General features: G+C 33.3%; 1 pseudogene; it reads right to left on the minus strand.

Moving 5' to 3' along the window:
* Positions 1–7222, minus strand: part of LOC149539383 (uncharacterized) — a 117498-nt pseudogene extending 110276 nt beyond the window's left edge.
* Between the last annotated feature and the right edge of the window lie 680 nt (positions 7223–7902).

Here is a 7902-nt window from a genome sequence, read left to right on the forward strand (position 1 = left end):
TTCACTGATATCTCCTCCAGAAGCTTTGATTGCACTGACACATGCTTTAACTCTTTCAACATATTTTACAATGTTTTCATCCTCTCTCATCCTTATTTGATCAAATTGTCCTCTTAGACTTTCTGCTTTGGCTCTTCTAACATTATCATCTCCTCCATAGATCTCTTTCATCTTTTCTAACATTTCAAAGGCAGATTTGCAGTCCTTGACATCATCAAATTATTCATAACTCAGAGTAGATGCTATATTTATCATCATAATATTGTGAGTCTTATTTTCAGCAATATCATTAACAGATAGTGTACTAGTTGGTTCTGCATATTTTTCATCAAGGTACTTCAGTCTTGTATCACCAATGGATGCTAGGTGAAGTCTCATCAGTCCTTGCCATGCTGAGAAGTTATTTCTATTAAGTCTTGGGATTTCCCTTTTGTAAGACATTCTGATATTTGGCTTAGATCCTTGAAATATTATCCTACAAGCACCAAAAGCTCTTATACCAATTGTTGGAAATAGAGATGGAGTAACTGAGAGGGGAGGGGTGAATCACTTACCACAAAAATAAATTCACAGATCCTTAGATGTCTTAAAATATAGCTGCTGACAATCTCACAAATAAATCTGAAACTTGATAGATGTTCTGATAACTTATTTAGCATTTAAAGTGATAACATGCATGCATAAAGAAATAACATGAACACAAAAGACACCAAATTTAACGTGGAAACCCAATTTGGGAGAAACCACCAAGTAACTAGTTACCAATTTTCACTCTTCTAAAGTGAGCCCTATTAGGAGCCAACCCTGTTAAAGGTTACAAAACACACTGTTAGGTGTGACCCTGTTGGAGGATTTGATCACCTTGTTAGAAGTGGCCTTATCAGAGGTCTTTAAAACAATTCAACTGAATTGTCACCTTGTTAGAGGATTTACAAAATGGCTATCAAACCAACTCTGTTAAGAGATTTGAATCACTATTACAATGATTAGAAAGCAACAATAAAGTGATTTGAAATATATGCAACTTATCTTTGCTGAATACAGATCTCTGTTCTGCTTCACTAGATCCTCACTGATCAAATGCAACTTTGCAGCTTCATACGGATATCTAATCCTTCCTCAATGTTCGTTCATATATTTTCTTATTCGCACTTTTATGCATCCACATAGTTCTTCTTTTTTTGAATTCACAACTTGACCTTTCATATATACCTTATAGATTGTCAACTCGGCTCAATTACAAGTTACAACAACTGAAAAACATAAATCAGTCGACTGCATAAAACAATTAAACTTAATTCTTTAGAACAATAAAATTCTTCACTGCCCGACCCAGCTCGGTGACCACTCCTCAGAATGGTTTCCCTAGTGTTAACCAAATGGAGCTTGGTAAACACTGCAAACTTTGCAACTTCCTTCGGAGACCGAGTTAACTCGATAAATACTAACCTTCCTTTGTTTACTGAGTGATCCCAGTAAAAGCTAGTTTTTTTTTTCTTACTGAGTGAGCTTGGTAAAAGCTAACTTTTCTTCACTTACCAAGTGAGCTTGGTAAAAACTAACTTTTCTTCACTTATCAAGTGAGCTCGGTAAAATTTAATTTTTCTTCACTTACTGAGTGAGTTTGGTAGACATTGACTTTCCCTTTGTTAACCTTGGGAGCTCGGTTAACATTAACTTTCTGCTACAAAATTCTTTGATGCCTGAGTGATCTCGGTAAGAGCTAACTTTCTGTGTAACATTCAGGAACACTCAATAGTCACTATAAATTGCTTTGCTAACCATCTGGGCTCGGTATACTCTGCCTGATGGCTGATATGACATTTGTGTAACATCAAAGAAAATACACAATTAACAATTGTATCCAACACAAATATATATTTTAATGACATAGATTATCATTTTTGTAAGATACAATTTTTTTTTTTGAATTAATCTATTGTGCTTTAAAACATCCTTTTGAAGTGAATATAGAAAAAATATATAATATATCATAAAACATTTGATATTTTGTTTTTTTTATCATTATAGATTAAGTATAAAAAAATTAATAATATCTTTCATTTTGCATCATGACTACAACTATCTTATATAATAATAATATGAAGAAGAAGACAAGATATATCCTTCTTGAAACTCCTATTTTTCATAAATTATCTCAATGAAATAAATGCCTGAGAAGGGTATCTCTCAACTTATATATATATATATATATATATATATATAGAAAGTAGAGACTTAGAAAACTAAAACAGAAAATGAAACCTAGTCTGCTATTGCACAGAAATATATTTTGTTGACATGAACATCACATTACATTACATAAACTTTAGACAAAGCTTCAGGTCTTCACAACATACATACACCATTATGAATTGTTGTTTTGGATAGCTTCATACATACATACATACATACATACATACATACATACATACATACATACATATATATATATATATATATATATATATATATATATATATATATATAGAGAGAGAGAGAGAGAGAGAGAGAGAGAGAGAGAGAGAGAGAGAACTAAAATAGAAAATGAAACTCAGTTTGCTACTATGCAAAAATATATTTTATTGACTTGAACATCACATTACATTACATAAACTTTAGACAGAGCTTCAGATCTTCACAACATACATACACGATTATGAATTGTTCTTTTGAATAGCTTTTTGTAGCTCTATGGAGCTAGTCTCAACTGGGAGTAAGTACCATTTTGTATAACATTATATTTATAACCAATATGAGAAGATCAACATTGAAGCCTTGTTCTATACAATAGCTATGAAGATAAGTCTGCAATAAATGTTAGTTAGGTCCATAGATCAATTTTTTTGGATTGGCCAGTGGATTTGGTTTGTGATATGATATGTCCATGTGTTGAAATTAATATCTTGCAACACCCCCCCTTAATCTTAACCATGCATTCTAATAGTTGTACATATTTTCCTTAACAATTGTTTGATATCTACAATCTTCAAATCCTAGTGATTGAACCTAAGAAATCCCGTGCTAAATATGGAACGTTCTTATCGTGATCTTTGGTCCTCTTGGAAACCAGTCCATTGTTGGTTCAGGTGTGAGACACTCTTATTTTTGCACCTCCCATAGAGTCATGATGTAGATGCTTAGGGAATTCTAGCATTTATCAATTTGATACAAAGAGTGAATGCTAAAAAATTCAACCATATTACATTTTCAAGTAATTGACAATATTGTATCATCTCATCTTCATAATAGTTTTAAATTTTGATTGGCAACAAATCTTCCTCAAGTTTTTGGACACTTCTCACTACATCAGAATCATTTGCCTCCCCAGGATCTTCAAGACCATCTCCCATTAGCTCTGATACCATTTGTAGAAAGTAGAGACAAAGAAAACTAAAGTAGAAAATGACACCCTATGTGCTACTACATAAAAATATATTTATTGGCTTGAACATCACATTATATTACATAAACTTTAGATAGAGTTTCAGCTCTTCACAACATACATACACAACTTTGTACAACTCTATAGAGCTAGACTCAACTAGGAGTAAGTGACTCAACTGGGAGTAAGTACTCTTTTGTATAACATTGTATTTATAATCAATGTGAGAAGATCAACATTGAAGCCTTGGTCTACATGGTAGCGATGAAAATAACTCTACAATAAATGTTAGTTAGGTCCACATATTAGATTTTTTGGATTGATGGGTATATATGGTTTGTGATATGATATATCCACATACTAAAATTAATATCTTCCAAGATTATAAGCTACCACCGTGTTTTATAAATATGACTTCATGATCTATCATGTGACTTTGGTGTACTCTAATAGACAAATGTCTTATACTAAAATATTTAGATGCCTTAGATTGAAATAATCATTCATACGTGGTAGCATAAATTGTTATGAAATTGGTATAAAAGTCTTAAATGTTGATATTGTGTTCAATTTTAGATGTAGTCTAAAAGAAATGTGAAATCAATGTCATAATCTTCATTCGCAAAAATAAAAAAATGCATCATAGCATCAATAATGTTACAATTAACGTTATTCCCCTATAATGCCTTCTCAATTTCCTCTCCTTTGTAGATAACTTAAACTTGACTCTTGATAAAATAAATCAAATTGCATCACTCTAATGATTTTTTTGTATGATCCCCTCGAATCACAACCATTTCATGTACCAATTACGGTCTTCCAAGAGATTGGAAATACCTTTTGTTTTTTACTTCCTATTTTAGCAAAAAAGGGGAATTCAATCGATCACAATTTGTTCATGGATGAGAAATGGACAAAATCCTAGTTAAGACCTATTTTTGCAGTTGTTGTGTTTATTAAATTGAGCAGTTATGGTGCAACAGTAGTCCAGGCCGTAGATAATCTTTCCTTGGGTGCCTCACTTGCTAGAAATTAGACATTGATTTCAAAGAATGGCACATTTGAATTGGGTTGCTTCAATCCAAATGGAACTAAGAACTGGTATATTGGAATTTGGTATGCCAATATACTAGAGAAGAAAATTGTTTGGGTGGCCAATAGAGAGACCATGCGGCTTAAAAATCGCACACTAAGCATTGACCACTTAGTTTGGTACTGTGGGGTCCACTCCACACCTCCGTCCCCCATCTGCTTCATAATGTTCCAAGTTTCTCTGTAATGCTGTTACTCTGTAATAGTGAAAGGAAATCGTAAAATCCAACTACTCCTATGGTGACTATTAAATTTTTAATCCACCTACTTCCACCCACTATCATTAAACCATTTAATCACTTCTGTGTCCCATGCACTGCACCACATGTTTGGATTTCTTATTTCTTTTACCATGATTTCAATTCATTTCACAAGGGCATTGTTCAATTTTTTTCCCAGGCAATTCAAGGTATGTAATTTTAAATCATATTGTCCATTTAAAATTCTTGTATTGCAAATGAATTCCATAAACATCAAATATTGAGATTGTTCCACTTGTAGTCTCATTTTTGCTTTTGCCTGGAATTTTAGTTATATGTTTATTTGTATTTCAATTTGTTTTCATTGCCATGCATTCTTCTTTAGATGACATGTTATCTTAGTGTTGTTGGTCCCTTGCAACTGTTGTTTCTTAGCAAGAAGCCATCACTATCACAATAATGAGCTTCTCAAGAATGACTTAGAAGATTATACAGTTACAAACAAATTATGCATTCCAAATTATTGCAATGCTCAGAAATGATTGGATCCTGAACTGAAACCTCTTTGATAATCAAAAGGGAAAAATTAAAATCTCAAACCTTGAGGATAGTTCAAACCTTTTCATGATAGAATTCTCTCAAAAATGATTGAAAACATATTTCAAATGTATTAATGGTTGCGAATCTTTACTCAGATCTTGTAATCAATAGCTATACTAAGCTCTTAATGACCATTAAGAAACATATGAAAATAAACTAGCAGCTTCTAATCACCACCATGGTGGTGAAAATACAAGACAAAAAACAAGCAACAATAGTAGCAACAATGACAAGAAGTGGAAGAATAATAATGGGAGTTAAACTGATTAATGGAATAGAGCATATTCATAAAATACTAAATGCCTCTAAATAATAATTTTTTAGAAAAAAACTATGAAAAGCATTAGACGTTAAGAATTTTTCATGCACTCTTACATTTGGAATTCTTGTTTGTTGACCCTCAAAATAAAACCAGCATAGTAGACTAAACTTTCATAAGAAATCTCAAATTATACAGATGGATCACATCAATTAAATTCCAAAAATAGGAATGGTCTATTAGAGAAAACCAAATAATGTCATATATCACTTGGGGGAAACTTTACCTTCTCCATAGTTTGGAACAAATTTGGAAAACAAATATTTCTGCAAAAATCAAGTAGTAGACTAATAAATTCAGTATTAACATGGACATCTATCAAACAATTGCCAAGCTATAGGAGTGCAAACATTGTTCTGAACTTCAAACAAACATGCAGATGGCTTTTCACATGGTAAATTGTTAAACCCTCCATATCCATAAATTTCAAAATGCCTTTTGGAGTAGCTCTTACATTCCAGTTGCAACAATTCAGTAAATAAGAATCAATAGTGTAGACTCCACCTTAGAATTAACCAAAACAAATTCTAACAATAAATGTGTCTTAGAATTACTACTACTCACTATCAGCACCCCTTAGTCAATTCACAACTTCCACAAATCACTCATGGAGTTCTTGAGTTCACTTCATCCTTTTCTTGTTGCCCTCTATAGGTTGGGATTGGTTGTCTCCAATAGGGCCCACATTCTGCTGACAATGTTGTGGTTGCTGGGGCAAGAATCCTAGGGGGAATTCCATTGATGCTTGATGGGAAACCTACACAAGGAAATGAGTACAATAATCATGTCAGCATCAGGCTACTAGAAACAATAGGAGTATAATATTTATGTCAGCATCAAGCAACTAGCAATAGATAGAAACAATAGCTCATCACAATTGTTGGAAGAATCCAACAATTCAAGTTCTGTACAGTAAAGCTTAACTGAAAATTCATTTTTATATGTGGATTAACATCTAAAACCACATATAACATACAATTTTGGGCATTCTAAACTGTGAGGGGCTCTGGAGTACAAAGGGGCTGCAGCTTAGTCTGGCATGTTAATGGGAGGTTTTGTGTTTGAATCCTAGCTCTTATATGCAAGATTATACACAAAGATATATAAATGAAGGTAGCTTACATTTAAAGTAGGACTTGAAATTTTTTTAGTATTCACAAAATTATTCTAACCAGTGCCCAAATTACCATCAGCTGGAGAAAAAGTCTGTTGCCATGGCTGATTCTGCCACTCGGTTTGTATTGTGTAATATTGATCATCAACAATTCCACTATCATCATTACTGAGATGACCACCATGATGATTATGCCAATTTTGATGATTATTCCTTTGGCTTTGGTTTCTGCACTTTGGCAATGGCACTTCATCATTTAAGCCCAATAAATCATGGAATTGATCGACTATTCCTAGACTCTATTCATTATTATTCGTCGAGAATTGAGGGAATTGGTTCGAAGGCTTTGGAATTTGAATCATAGGAGAAAACCTACCAGAGTGTTGTGGTTCCTTCTATGAAGAGTGGTAAAGACCTGAATAGAAGGAGGTTGAAACAAGGACATCCATTACAACCAGAGCAAACCCATCCAAAGGCACAATAAAGAATCTGGGATTCGAAGCCCAAACCATAACCCATTTGAGATAAAGTGTATGGCAGAGTCAAAATCACTGATCCAACGTAATAATACAGTCAAAACACTTAGTTTCTACAAAACAATTTAACTTAATACTAGTGGCATTTCAAGGCCAAAATAGGTTAAATCAACAAGAAAAAGTTTACATATTATATCAATTTTAGCCCCTTCCCAATACCCATATTTGATTGTACTCTATCCAACCCTAGAAGCAACCATTTAAGCAAGAAAATTCAATTTAATGAGGTATGCTTACCATTTGGTCTAAAAAGCTTTAGCATTATCTTATCCCATCTTATATATACAAGTACAAGAAGTTTCTAAAGCAAATGAGGGAAAGCCATGAGGGACCCGAGTAGAAATGACATTGAGTTAGGCATCAAAAATAGAACCTCCATGCCATACAAAAGCATTCCAGGCCTGCCTCATGTTCCATTCTTTCTGTAGCTTTATAGATCCTTGCACCCGCAATTCACTGTTCTGTATTGAATCAAATTCTACACCACCCTCTAAGACCTTTCCATTGCCTATTGGTGTTTCTATTTCCATGGCCTCTATATTTCTGTCTACCATGGATGCTTCCTCTCAATCAAACCTATGTTGTGCTTCTACTAATCACAACTTATGGTGTTTTGAGAAACTTCAACCTGAGAGAGTCTCAGCCTATATAATTCA

The sequence above is a fragment of the Cupressus sempervirens genome, chromosome 9 (assembly GCF_028749045.1).
Source record: "Cupressus sempervirens isolate cs-2001-9-10 chromosome 9, ASM2874904v1, whole genome shotgun sequence".
Taxonomy (NCBI): Eukaryota; Viridiplantae; Streptophyta; class Pinopsida; order Cupressales; family Cupressaceae; genus Cupressus; species Cupressus sempervirens.